At 48.6% G+C, this 14,907-nt stretch overlaps 1 non-coding gene across 1 annotated transcript; it reads left to right on the plus strand.

Moving 5' to 3' along the window:
- Window positions 1-10,950: 10,950 nt before the first annotated feature.
- TRNAM-CAU (transfer RNA methionine (anticodon CAU)) lies at window positions 10,951-11,023 on the plus strand. The gene has a single exon. It is a non-coding gene; the product is annotated as a tRNA-Met (tRNA).
- The last annotated feature ends 3,884 nt before the right edge of the window (window positions 11,024-14,907 follow it).

Here is a 14,907-nt window from a genome sequence, read left to right on the forward strand (position 1 = left end):
TTGGTAAAAAGGAAAATTTGCCTTTAATCAGAATTCTGGCAATTTGGGGAGATGGTGGATGCAGTATCCCCCTAAAACCACCTCTTGAGATTCTGCTCAGCCATGAGATTTTTAAAGAGAAAAAGGGAAGTAGCCTTAGTTACTCTTTGAGGTAAGGACTCAGGGTCATCACTGTCCCCCACTGCATGCAGGCTTGTTGACCTCTTGTGATCTTTCTTAAGATACAATCTTGTTCACACAGCTTGTTCATGAGATGACTGAAGGGGAAATTGGGGAAGAAATCTGATTATCTGTTAATTACTTATTCTTATTTAATTTCTACTTCTTTGATCTATGGAAATAACCAACAGATTAGGCAAGGTATTCTGTGATCAAAAGGTCTGAAAGGTGCGCTAGGGCCAGGAGATGAATAGAGCACGGAGATGCCTCTTTAAGATTAGTGGCAAGACAAAGGGGCACCTCCTGCAGAGAGCTCTTTCCTGCCAAAAGCTGTTTACATGACTGTTTTTGAATGGGTTCTTTCAGAAACAGGCTCTGAGGCTAGGATTCCAGTACAAGTGATCCCAAGAGGCACTGATGGGGGGCAGAGGAGTGAGACAGCAAGGGGAGGAGGGCTGCTGCAGGTGTGTTAAGGAGCAGGTCACCTTCATGGCCATCTGGGGTTTATGAACATCTGTGGGAACAACTGGGCTTCCCAGGTGGCGCTAGTGACAGAGAACCCACCTGTCAGTGCTAGGATCGTGGGAGACATGGTTTGATCCCCAGGTTGGGGAGATCCCCTGGAGGAGGGCATGGAAACGCGCTGCAGTATTCTTGCCTGGAGAATCCTCATGGACAAAGGAGCCTGGAGGGCTACAGTCCATGGGGTCACAAAGAGTCGGACACGACTGAATTGATTTAGCACACACGTGGGAACACCTGGACTCCACACTTTCGCCCTTCCTCCAGATCCTGCTCGTGCAAGTGGACTTCACCTCTTGCTCATGTTCTCCTCAAACCTCCCCTCCTCCCCATCTCCTCTGGGTCCTCAGCCTATTCTCCAGTCTGTGTCACTGAGTCCAGTCCCCAGTCCGGTGAGGGGATGATAATCCACGGGATTTGAGCTGATTCACTGCGAGGCTCAGAAGCTCTCAATTACCGAGCACCAAGTACTGAGTCCTGAGCCTGGTGCTGGAGACCCTGCATGTCTGTGATGGGTGTGGACATCCTTCACTTGGCTGTCGTCGAGTCCTCCCTGCCCACTGGCTGTCGATGCTAAGGGACACTCAGAGGATCAGGCCTCACTTCACAGACATGAAAGGCAAGGTTCAGAGAAGCGGAGTGACTTCCCCAGCTAGTGAGTCCCTGGCACAGTCCCTCCAAAGTCCGTGTGCTTTCTGCCAAGCTTCACCCTCCCTCCCCTTCCCCTGCCCTTTTCCACTCAGAACAATCCAAATCTTCTTTTCAGTTCCAGAAAGTGTATAAGGGAGAAGGCCAGGGACTTCCCTGCCAGTCCAGTGATTAAGACTTCGCCTTCCAATGCAGGGGCCGTGGGTTCAATCCCTGGTCTGGGCGCTAAGATCCCACCTGCCTCATGGCCAAAAAACAAAACATAAAACCAAAGCATGGCCAATAAAACAAAACATAAAAGCAATATTGTGACAAATTCAATAAAGACTTTAAAAATGATCCACCTGAAAGAAGTCTAAAAAAAAAAAATACTGCTAAGGCTGAGGAACCCTGGTCTAGAGCCCTCACCCATGTGGGAGATCCATCCCCTGCCACTTTGCTCAGCCCACTCCCTCAGCGGGAAGTCCTTGCTTCCACCATCATGGTTGATTCAAATCCTTCTCAGTGTTCAAGGTCTTCCAAAGTCCCATCCATGGGAGGGAGCCTTTGCTGACAGTTCTTAACTGCTTCTCCTCTGAGCCAGCAGGGTGCTTCCAGAACTTGCCTCTTGTACTAATGATAGGTACACTGCTTCATCTTCCCATGACGCTTAATTCCTTGAGTGGTGCAAAGGCAAAAATCTTCCATGCCTTAGGAATCAGGCCCAGCTGGGTTCAGACTATGCCTGTGACCATATGTGACCCTGGGGAGGTAACTCAGAGGGCCCCCTGGACTTGACTTTTCTGTCCATGTAATCACAGAACACTCAGGGAACATGTCCTAAGTACTAGGTGCTATTCTACGTGCTTTGCGTGTGTTAACTCATTCGGTCGTCACAGCAGCCCTGTGAGTAAGTGCTGTGACCATTTCTGTTTCATGGATGAAGGAAACTGAAGCACAGAAGTTACCTGACTAACAAGGTCATCTGACTGGAAGGCGGCAGTGCCAGGAGCCACAGGTGGGTGGTCTGGTCCCCGTGGCAACCACAGCACCCTCTGCCTTTTTCAAGGGATGAACCTCAGAAGGTGTGAGATCTAAGAGAGAAGACATGTGTGATATGAGTGGTCCAGCCTTGCCCAGTTTCTGCTCCATTCTTCAGCCTAAGATAGCGCGTCTATTCTCTAGGATATGGTTGATATTGTATGACATACTGCATCCTGCCGCAGCCCTGCAATGTGTTTGTAAAACTGAGGCATTGGGTGGTTGTTAGTCATTCAGTAGTGTCCAACTCTTCGCAACCCCGTGGACAGTAGCCCGCCAGGTTCCTCTGTCCATGGGATTCTCCAGGCAAGGATATCGGAGTGGGTTGCTGTTTCCTCTTAGGAAGGTTAAGGAAATTCCTCAAGGGCCCAGCGGCAAAGCCTGGATTGGGTTTGTCTCCGAAGACCTTTCTTTTATCGGCACCCAAATTCTGGTAACTGTGGGTGTAAATGAAAATCTCCTCCTTCCTACTGTGAGCAATTTGAGGAGGGGGATGGGGGACCAGCAAGACATGACTTAGCTTCCTGGCACCCCAGCACCTCTCCCACTTTGGGGCTGGCACGGAGTAGGCATTTAATCAATGCTTGTTGGGTGAATAAATGGCTCAGGGCTCCCAGGGCAGAGGCCAGCTTACACAGGCCGAAGCTACTCAAGCAGGAATCCAGAGCTTTCTGTGGGGTGGCTCAGGGGCTGAGGGCCTGGGCTCTGGGCCCAGGAACCTGGAGGGACAGGGTATCTGTTTGACTTGAGGGGCAGCCGCCACCCTCCCCCTGCCACCTTCCCATCAAGGCCTGCATCAGCATGAAATTTGTACAGTCTCATTACCCAGTGACCCAAGAAGTGCAATTAAGTTGAAAATTAGTTGGCATAATTAATTAGACGGGTAAATAGCTCCCTGTCAACACCAATCAGTCCATGCTGCATATCATCAGCTCAGCCCAGGCAGGCAAGGAGCTCGAGCAGCTGCTGCTTCTGTGGCAGGCCAGGGCCTAGGGTGGGAGCAGAAATGGGACAGGGTGTCCAGACAGTTCCCGTAAACCCCACCCCTCTCCAGGTCCTTCCACCACTGCCTTTCACGGGATTAGCCTCCCAACAGCCTCCCATCAGTCTCCCATCCTTGGTGCCCAGCAAAGCCACAATTTAATTCCCAGGGGCCCACAGTTCATGGGGTCACAAAGAGTTGGACAGGAGTTACAGACTGAACAGCAGCAACACGGCAGCGAAGCCCTTCGTTCCCTCACATCTCCTACTTTTGAGTTCCCGACCCCTGGCCCAAGAATTCAGACATGCATAAGAACCACAAGAGCGCCCATTGTTTTTTGGCTAATACATTTGCAGAAGCTTTTTAAAAAATTAAGGTATACCTTAGATGCAATAAAATATACCCTTGTTACTACACAGCTTTATGAGTTTTGAGGAATGTGTCCAGTGTTTTGGACTTCCCTGGTGGCTCAGTGGTAAAGAATCTGCCTGCCAATGCAGGAGACCTGGGTTCGATCCCTGGTCAAAGGAAATGGTCGAGAAAATCCCCTGGAGAAGAAAATGGCAACCTTCTCCAGTATTCTTGCTGAGAGAATCTCATGGACAGAGAAGCCTGGTGGACCACAGTCCTTGGAGTTGCAGAGGAATGAGACACAACTTGGCAACTAAACAACAACATATAGTTGTACAACTGTAGCCAAGCAGGACCCTGTGTGGCCTTCCTGAGACAGACCTCCCCATGTCCTCCACCTGCCTCTTGTTTACGGAAAATCTGTAGCTTCCTAGGCCTTCCTCAAGTTCCAAAGAATAAATTTAACCTGGAAAGTGATAAAAGGCAAAGCAAAGGAAAACAGTGAAGCAAGACAAAATCACAGTTTAGCCATTGAACAAAGTCAAGGACATCTAACGCCTCCTCAAGGGCTATAGATAATATTATGCGCCATGTCCTTGGAGCCCTTTAGCAGATACTGAAAGCCCCATCAGGTAGAAGAGTTAACTGTATGATGCCCACACGCACGTAGACCCCAGACCAGCTGGAAACAGAAAGTTGATGATGTTGACTCCAGATTACCTCACCACCAACCAATCAGAAAAATCTCTGCAAGCTGATCACACACCCCACAACCCTTCTCCCCTATTCTGTTTTTTAAAACCTTTTCCTGAAAGTCACTGCGGAGTTTGGGTCTTACAACCACTAGCTATCTGGGCTCCTTGCTTGGGGCCCTGCAATAAAAGCTGCACTCTCAGAAAATGCCCCCTTGTAATCAGACTTTCACCCTTTGGCCATCAGATTGTCACCTAAATTAGTCGAAGTCTCTAAGCTTTAAATTATGAGCCAAATACCGTAATTTTGCCACAATGTGGTTGTGCAATTTCAGGCACAAATACTATGTTTGAAATACAGGTGCAGGAAGCAATGTTAGAGATATGATTTGAAAGGATTAAAGTGTAAGAAGCCTAGGTCCTGGATGCCTGACTACTTCAGGTCAGACTCATGACACCCATTAGCACTGTGATGAAGGTGGCCCCATGGCTCTGCACCCTGACATAACTGGGGGTGCCAAGACATACACCATGACCTCTGCCATTGCCATTACACCTGTTGGAACTGTGGGCAAAACCACTGCCCTGTTCCAGGGCTGAACCTGGAAGCGGTAGGCTTAGCTCCTTGTGGCCCCAGGGCTGCTGGGACCACACCTAGCACCACACCTCACCTGTCAGAATGCGGAGTGGAGGGCCCTGAGAGGTGAATGCTGTAACCCTCTCCTGTCCTCTGGCTAGGGGACCTTGCTGTCCTCCCCACCCTGGATATGCGGCATGGGAGACGGCTCTGAATGTGTTTCCAGCCAGGTCATGGAAAGGCCTGCTCAGTTACTGAAATCAGAACCTGCACGTCTTTGGAACTAGGAACTAGGTCTTTGATCGGACTAAAATTTGGAGATCTAGAAACGAATCCACGGAGGCGTCTGCCCTCAAGGAGAGAGAAGCCGGTACAGTAGAATGTGAGAAGCCTTTTATGTCGTCATCAAATGCTCAGGGGCCCATTCTGGGCTCAGCACAGCTTAGAGCATGACCTCTGCTATGGCCTTGCCTACAGTCCAGAGGGAAGGACAGCAAAGGAGAGTCAGGACATTGAATTGGGATGAATGTTAAGGTCACGGGAGCTAGCGAATACAGAGCAGGGAGGCTGACCTAGCCTGGGGTCAGGAAGCCTTTCTGAGGTCACCACAGGTTGGTGGAATTAGCTGGGGGAGGTGGGAGGGAATGGGTGCCCTGGGGGTACAGACACTGAGTGTGTGCTGGGGGTTGAGGGAGGCGGGGTGGTGGGGGGGCAGGGGGTGGGTAAGACTTGAGCTCCAGAGGTCAGACCTGCGAGGGGTGGGGAAGAAGGGATGGGGGAAGGGACAAGAGGACCTCCTCCTTTATCCCTTGGACAGTGGGATCCATAGAAGCTGTTAAGCAGGACACAGAGAAAACTGCGGCCACTGGCCTCAGTGTGGAAAGAACAGAGGCCCTCGGGGAACACCCAGTTGTCAGGGGCGAGGCCTTCCTCCTCCTGGCTGCTGTGTCAGCGTGGCTCAGAGCAATGACTCTCAGATGCTTCCAGCAACAGGCTGACTCACACAGCGCTGTCCACGCGTCCAGTCAAAGCTGGAGCTGGAAGGGCCATGGCCCTGTGCTGCCCGGACCAGACGACAGAGACGAGCTGGCTGCGCCCTGCAGGGCGTGTCTGAGGAAAACTTCCTCCTCCCGCCCTGCACTCAGCCTCTCTCAGCCTCCCTGCCCTTGCCCAGCTAGCTGCACCCTGGCTTCTGGCTTATCAGAGCCGGAATAACCAGATGAGACCTGTGGGCCCGCAGCCAAGTCCTGCCGCGTCATGGAGCCCTGGCTGGGAAGGGGCCAGGCCTGGGAAACCTCTGCCTCCTCCCAGAGAACCTCCACCCCAAACCGGCCCCTTCTCTCCGGCCTCCTTCCTTCCCCAGTAATCCTTCTCCTCACCCAGCCTCTTGTCGTGCAGTCATTCAGTCTAGTCTGACTCTTTGCCACCCTTTGGACTGTAACCCACCAGGCTCCTCTGTCCATGTAATTCTCCAGGCAATACTGGAGTGGGCTGCCTTTTCCTCCTCCAGGGGATTTTCCTGACCTAGGGATCAATCCCACGTCTCTTATCCCCCCTCCCACACTGGCAGGGGGTTCTTTACAACTAGCTCCATGTGGGAAGTCCCAAATTGTATGGTAGATGAATTATATTTCATTAAAGCTATTTAAAAAGAAAACCACATCGTTTAAGTCATTAAGTTTTGGATAGTTTGTTAAGCAGCACTAGCGCAGCAATAGCTGACTGATACACTATGTGTGAGTGTGATTTATAATGAGCATGGGGTATTTATGTAATGAAAATTATGCAAAATCAGAATTTATTTGGTTCCCCACAAACAGGCCCATCTTTCCTGTTTTCCTGCCCAGTGGTGGCACCAGGATATTTCTGGGCATGGCTTCTCTGAATCTGGAGTGACATTTACCTTCTCTATTCCTGGTAGTAAACCAGAGACAAGTCCTGGAAGATCCTGTGGGCTGTGTCTCCACTTGGCTCCCTCCCTGAGGTCTCTGCAGCCGTTCCCTGGATGTGTTTCTATTTCCCCAGGCCTGGATTGTCTCCTGGCTTTCCAGGTGGTTGCCCTGCCCGGATCTATCCAGGTCATAGGGAAAGAATAATTTGTAACATGTTTCCAGTCAGTTATTCTGCTTAGCCAGCCCTGAGCTTGCCTCTCAGCCGACACACACACACATACCTGTAAAATAGGTTTAAACAGCCTCTGCTGCCTGTCAGATCAAATCTAAGCCTCATCAAATGCCTGGACGCGTACCTCAGGAGTACGATGTGATGATGTTCAAAAACTGATCAGCTGGGTAAAGAGCTGCTGTCAGTGGTCAGGCTAAGGCTTCCTTCCTGTCTCTCCTCCACATCTGGTCTTCCTCCACCTTCAGGATTTTATTGGAGGTGAGAAAACTCCAGGGCTGCAAATAAAAGGAATGTTCAATTCAAAACATAGGTTTAAAAGTGGAATACGTGGACTCTAATGACTGACCACTTCAGCTTCTACATCAAAACTTGAGAGGACATACATAACCAAGACGATAGATTCAGGAGAGGTGATTGTTCAGAATATAACTTGAAGCTGTTTAAGGAATTGAATTTTAGTGTCAACACAAAAGTCTTCCCATCATTTTTCATGTCTTCATGTTAACAGTGTCTCAACATTTATACCTGTAAATATAAAAAATAGGAAGAGAATTAATGCTCATTTTCTCATTCTAGAAAAAGGAAACGGCCATCCAAACAGACATGAATTAAATGAGATTAAAAAGCTGCATCCATCTCATGGATATTTGTTTCAGATTTTCCATTTAATACTTATTTTTCAAATCCATAAATATTTATGATTTTTGATTGTGTAGTAATATTAATGATGCCAATTAAGAAAAAATATGACACAGAGACTTAGAGCCACAAAGGAAACAAAATTTTCAATGTATGTACCTATTTTTGTTGTTAAGAGGCATGTTAGTGTTCTCAATAACAGACGTTCTAACATAAACTATGTATTATATGAAAATACCATTCTAGGGGTAGGAGTAGAATGGAAATATGAGTTCTGGGGTGAAAATAAATGTAAGTTCAGTTCAGTCCTGTCTGACTCTTTGCGACCCCATGGACTGCAGCATGCCAGGCTTCCCTGTCTGTCACCAACTCCCAGAGCTTGCTCAAACTCATGTCCATCAGGTTGGAGATGCCATTCAACCGTCTCATCCTGTGTCATCCCGCTCTCCTGCCTTCAATCTTTCCCAGCATCAGGGGCTTTTCCAGTGAATCAGTTCTTTGCATAGGTGGCCAAAGTATTGGAGCTTTAGCTTCAGCATCAGTCCTTCCAATGAATATTCAGGATTATTTCCTTTAGGATTGACTGGTTTGATCTTGAAGTCCAAGGGACTCTTAAGAATCTTCTCCAACACCACAGTTCAAAAGCATCAATTCTTTGGTGCTCAGCTTTCTTTATAGTCCAACTCTCACATCCATAAAAGACTACTGGAAAAACCACAGTTTTGACTACTGGAATAAATGTAAACAACAAATATTAAAGAAGAGCTTATTCACGTGTATTTAAAATAGATTATGGTTTGTATGGGATCCCTAAGGTATTTCAATTTCATTGGACGCCTGTTTAAAAACAAAAAATCTGACACGCAGTTACATTTTTAGAAAATCGGCATATACCATTTAGTGGAAGTTACATCCTTTGAAACTGAATTTACAACAACAACGTTTAGATATCAATTTAGCATTAATAGAGGAAGTATGTAGATGCTTTTCAAGATTATTTTAGAAGGTGCACGCGAGGAAACACTTCTGAAAACTGCTGCTATGGGCGGGGGAAGCGCTGGTGAGAGCTGTGAGATGAAATTCTGCCTCCCTTAGCTACAAGCGGCAGGTCCGAGTTGACCTGTTTGTGAGTTTGCGCATCAGTACGCGTAGGGCAATAACGATACTGACCCCTCCAGGTTGTTCCCAGAGTTAAAGAGCCGCCCTCGGGAAAGCTTCTAGCAGAGGAGGGAACCTCGACTCCGCCGAGTTTAGTGGGGGGAGGTAGGGGAAAAAGAAGCGATCCTGGGAGGAAAATGGGGATCAGGTTGCTCACAGTAGGTGACTATTCACCTGGCTGAAGAAGGGAGAGGAGATGTCCGCACAGAAAAAGGGCCTGGTGAGGGGAAAGCCGTGTCAGGCGGAGGGAGCAGTCCTAGTAAAGGCCTCGAGGTGGGAAGGGCTCGCTCCGAGAGCCCCGGACCCCACCCCCGGGTTCATGCCTCCCCTCTTTCTCACCCCACCCCCCCATCCTCCCCCAGGGTCACTAGGCAAGTGTGTGTGTGTTGGGGGCGGTGTGTGTGTGTGTGTGTGTGTGTGTGTGTGTGTGTGTTGGGGGCGGGGTCTCTCATTTGGCCTTCTGCCTGGTTCTCTGTTCTCCAAACCCAGGGCGAGCACCCTCCGCTCTGTCGGGTTCTCGCGGGGGGCGGGGGGGAAGAGCCTCCTCCAGGATTGGGAGATTGTGAGTTTCCCAACGGGGACCGTGATGTGGGGAAAGCATCGCCAGGACTGGGTATCCAAGTTACAAGTTATCCAAGGTACATCCAGCCCACGAGGTCTGGGATCCAGACAACCTACTCCATGCGCAGCTCCCCCTGTGGAGACAAGATAAGGCTCTAAGAAGCCCACCCTTCGTGGCGCTGACCATACTCCCAGGGGTCGCTTCTTCAAATGTAGCGAGATCCATCCCCCGCCGCACCCTCCGCCCCCCGCCGCAGCCCTCCGCCCCCAGTGTTCTCTTCCCCAGCTTCCGGGAATTCGGATGCCTACTCTTAATATTATTTTTTGCCACCTCCTTACACTCATATTACCAGTTTTCCCCTTAACATTCCCCAGTTCTGGGGGATTTAAAACTTCTTCTCCAACACTTCATAATGAAAAATTTTCAGATAAACAGAAACATTGAAAGAATTATCCAGTGAATATTCATATACCCATCACCCAGATCTACGTTAACAGCTTACGACTCTTGCGGCCTTTCGCTTTCTCCACCTCTGTCCTTAGGCTCGTCGGTCCATCAAATGGTCTTATCTTTTGAAACACTTCAAACTTGGAATCTTAAGTAATCACTCCTGCAAAGCCCTTCTGTTAGCCTGTCGTTGGCTGCAGTTCAGTCTTAGAATACATTTTTAAAGGTAAAATTTACACACAGGGAAATAGATCTGAAGTGTGCTTCCCTCTAGATGGTTTTGGACAGTACATGGAAGAGTTTTTTATTTTAATATTTATTTTATTGTGTATTAGGAGAAAAATAAGCCCCCGTTTCCCATTTATAACAGTGACAGAAAGCGGCCTTTAACAATGAATGTATTTAAATAAGCTGATAATTAACATAAAGGGCTTGGGGTAAAGGAGAGGAGAGGGCTTCCAAGATGCCGAGGCTGCGGCTCGAGGTGTCGTTTCCAGTGCTGTGGGCGCTTCTAAGAAGGGTGGTTTCAGCCGCCGAGCTCCGAGCAGCGGTGGAAACTTGGGGCGTCAAAAGGGACTGGGCACCAGGCTAGATCGGGGGTTTGTGGTGAGGCCGGAATAGTGTACGTGTGTTGTGTTTTCAAATCATTATGCTTGTGGGCCCCCACTCCAACTGATTGAGGCTGGGGATATCTCTGTGATCACAGCACGCAGCACCGGGCCAGGAACACCAAGAAGTGTTTCACGAGATCACGACTGTGCAAACGCTTTGTAAGCACGCAACAAAAAGAAGAGTTTACAAGAGTAGGAAGAATCTCGCGGCCCAGGGTCTCCCCTACTCAGCGCCGGAGGTCCAATAAGCCGCAGTGTTTGTTGATTGATAACCAGACCCTCAGTGGAAGTAGACCAGAGAGGCGTGGGTGGTTCAAGTAAGTCAGACTCCCGGGCAGGAACTTCGGTGTCCTGGGTCAGAAACCCTGCGGAGAAAAATGAAGCGTTGATTTTCTGAGCATGCGCACTGGGCCACCGCAACAGCCTCATTATCCTACTCCCGGAAGTTGTTCGTAGGTGCCTCGTTAGCGCAGTAGGTAGCGCGTCAGTCTCATAATCTGAAGGTCGTGAGTTCGATCCTCACACGGGGCACAATACTTTTGCTCGCTCCGGTTTTTTTCACTCCTGCTAGAAAGATGGATCTTGCTTGAGTAGACCCGCAAGCCCCGGACGTCCGTGCCACCGGCGTGCTGGCCTAGCCTCCCCGAAGTACCGAGTGTTGCCCTGCGGGCTCCAGCGTACTGGGCCCGGGTGGAGGACTGAAAGGGAGGCCAGGGCATGAAGATAAACGGTTGGGGGGCGGGTATCCACGTGAGGCAGACTAGCACGCCATGGGCTGGGTACCGGATGAGCCCCTCGAGAAGATAACCACTCTCACCTCTAGCGCTACGAGTCCGGGTACCCAGGAGGTGCACTCACCCCGCCACCCGCCCTGCACCAGGGATCCTGCCCTGGCTTTGAGCCCTGTTGGTGGCGGGGATGTGTACAGCCCAGGGTGAGGGAGCCCTGGGGTGCTCTGGGGGAGTAGCTGGAACCCAGGGTTTCCCGGCGAGGGTCCTGGTTATTGACACTTGGCCGCGAGGAAGGGTGGGTCTAGGAGACTGTGGGGAAGTGGGTGGCACTGTGTTGAGATGCCAGACCGCACACGGGCGCTGAGCACCATGTGAGCAGGTCGGGCTGCAGAGCTGGGAAGTGGCCGGCTGTGATGGGGTCTGGGGGAGCGCGGTGTTAGGGAGGTTGTTCAGGCAGCAGGGCATAACCTGACAGGGACTGTGCTGACGCTGCCTTTCCAACAGCTGCTACGTCCTAATGTTCATCCATGAAGTTTCTGATAATTCAGTCATTCTGAACAGGTCAAATAGCAAATTAAATTAAGATCTGATGTAATAGGGCAGAACCTATGTACCCTATTGCAAGTTAATCACCTCAAGGATGTTGCCTATAAGCTTAAATTATATACCATGGCCCATCTCTGGGAACCCTGCCTCCCAGGTAATGAGCATTAAGCTGAAATACCTTTGGTTAGCTCCCAAGAAGTCTCCTGACCAGGCCCAGCAGTGCAGGAGTGTAGGCAGAAGAAGGGGCTTCACAGCCCCTTCTGAATGCTAACCGGAACCGGAAATGTTTGGCTACACGCCCTCCCCTTTTAGTATAAAAGAAGTCTGAATTCTAGCTCAGGTAAGATGGATCTTTGGAGTCCACCATCTTCTTGGCTTGGTGGCTTTCTGAATAAAGTCGCTGTTCCTAGTCCTAGCAACTCCTCTCTCCATTTATTGGCCTGGCTTGCCTTGCCATTCATGGCGAGCTGACAGTTGGGGAATTTGGGGGTAAGGCCCTAGCAGCTGGCAAGACCATTTGTCCTGAGGCTCTTCCTTCAAAACTCCCCGAAGCCGCACTGGTTGTTCCAGCCCTGGGCAGTTGGAGCAAGGAATCAATATTTGGGTGCAGACAGGCTCCAAACAGTAACCGTAAGTCTCTCTGAGGGTGTGTACACTTGGGAACTTTATTTCTTCTTTTGGGGCTTTTTCTCTGGAATAAACCAATTTGTTTTGTCTTTGAGTGGGATACCCTGTTGGAGAGAGAAAAGAGTTGGACTTCTGCCTAATTTGTGAACCAGTTTATTTGTTTCTTTGGATGCTAGCCTTTATGTATGCAGTTTGTGTTTTGCTTGTCTTTGATTTTTTTTTTTAATTTAATTTTGCTGAGCAGGAGTCTTAGTTGGGGCACTCGGGATCTGTAGTGCTGACCAGGGATCGAACCCCAGGCCCCTGCATTGGGAGCTCAGAGTCTTAGCTAGTGGATCACCAGGGGAAGTACCTGTCTTGGATTCTTTAATGTGTTTGTTTGGCTGGGCCAGGTTGCTTCACTCAGGATCTTTACTCTTGCAGCATGTGGGATCCTTAGTTGTAGCATTCAAACTCTTAGTTGCAACAAGCGGGATCTAGTTCCCTGACCAGGGATTGAACCCAGGCCCCATGCTTTGGGAGCATGGAATGCTTTTGGTATTTGGACAGACTTTCCAAAAAAGATCAAATTCTAAATGAAGTTGGTTTAGCCACTATCTGACTTTGAGGTTTTCCGAAGGATCCCTGGAACTCCTAAAATTATGTGTCTCTCCATCTCATAGAGAGGAATATTAAACTAAGTAGGCTTATTTGGTGTGTTAAATCACATGGGAAGCATTGTCAGATAAGTGGTGGTAAAACTTACTTTGTACTGTACAGGTAAACAATTATTATTTAATAATATACACATCTTAGAAATTATATGGAACTCCTATAGTTCTGGTGTATACTAGTAAATTATATCAGGCATAATTTTAGTAATTATCTTGCACAGTATATCACAGCAGTAACCATGTTTCTTTTCAATTGCATTTTAATTTGGTTGATGCCAAAACAAAACGGCATCCCTTAGGTGAGCAATTGCTATTTATGGTTCTGTGGTGGCTTTTGAAGGACTCTATAGCTATTTTGTGAAGAAGCAGGGAAGAATGATGAAATCTTTTATGTGCAAGCATTTGTGCTATTACATCAGGGGAAGTAAGATAAAGGAAGGGAATGAAAAAGAGAGTGAGGATACGTTGCTTCAGACTTTAACTCCTCCAGGTGAGCTAGCTGTCCCAGCCACTCTGGCCATTATGCCAATATATCTACCCCTTCTGGTGGCTCAGCGGTAAAGAACCCACCTGCCAATGCAGGAGCCACGGGTTCGGTCCCTGAGTCAGGAAGAAACCCTGGAGAAGGAAATGACAACCCACTCTAGTATTCTTGCCTGGAAAATCCATGGACAGAGGAGCCTGGTGGGCTACAGTCCCTGGGATCACAAAGAGTCAGATATGATTTAATGACTAAACAACAGCAATCTAACCCTTCCATCACCTTCCGTGCCTGTCCAGACTCAATTCCTGACCCTAGGGCTCTGGGGCTCAGGACTTCCCCTTCCAGGGATCAATTAGAAAAGCCTATGTTAGTGTCTGGGGCAGGAACTTGGTCTGATGTCATCATCTAAGACCCAGCAGGGCATCCAATTTAGGCCAAGAGCCGTTCCCTGGGCAGGGCAATTTCCATTGCCGGTATCTCATATAGGGAGCCAAATACAGATGACTCACCAGCTGCGTTTGTCAGATTTGTTTAGTTGGAAAGATCACGATCCTTCTTTATAGAGAGGATTCCCTACACTTGAAGCTACAGTATGCTCGAAACTAACATGATTCTGTAAATCAACTATACTTCACTTTAAAAAACAGAAAAACAAGAGACTTTGAATCTAGTGATGAATCTGTGTGTATTAGTCATTCAGTCATATCTGACTTTGTGCGATCCTGTGGACTGTGTAGTCCACCAGGCTCCTCTGTCAATGGATAAGAATTGATAGGCAAGAATACTGCAGTGGGTTACCATTCCCTTCTCCAGGGGATCTTCCCAACCCAGGTATAGAACCTGCATTGCAGGCACATTCTTTATCATCTGAACCACTGGGGAAGTCCAGCAATGAGTTCAGGTTTGGAAAATGGGCGACAGGCAAGGCTCTCCATTGTGGTGATGTAATAGCAAGACTCCATGGGGCCTTCCTGGGATAGACCTTTCCATGTCCTCTGCTTGCTGCCTTTTTTTTTTTTTTTTTTTTTGTCATTTTGAAAGAATCATTTTCTCTGCTTTCTTCTTATTTGTAGAAAAACTTTAGCTTCCTAGACCTCCCCCAGTTCCAAAGAGTACATTTAATTGGAGAAAACGCAGAATTAAAGGAAAACGGTCAAGCAAGACAAATCATGGATCCATTATCAAATGTACGACCTTTAGCTCCCCATCAGAGGCCATAGATAACAATGAGTCAAAGTTTTTGAGCTGTTTAGCAGATACTGAAAGCCCCAGCAAGTAGAAGAGTTAACTGTATGCTGCCCACAAGCACATAAACCCCAGACAAGTTGGAACTAGAAGGTTGATGTTACTCCTGATTACCTCACCACCAACCAA

This window comes from Ovis aries, chromosome 9, assembly GCF_016772045.2.
Source record: "Ovis aries strain OAR_USU_Benz2616 breed Rambouillet chromosome 9, ARS-UI_Ramb_v3.0, whole genome shotgun sequence".
Classification (NCBI taxonomy): Eukaryota; Metazoa; Chordata; class Mammalia; order Artiodactyla; family Bovidae; genus Ovis; species Ovis aries.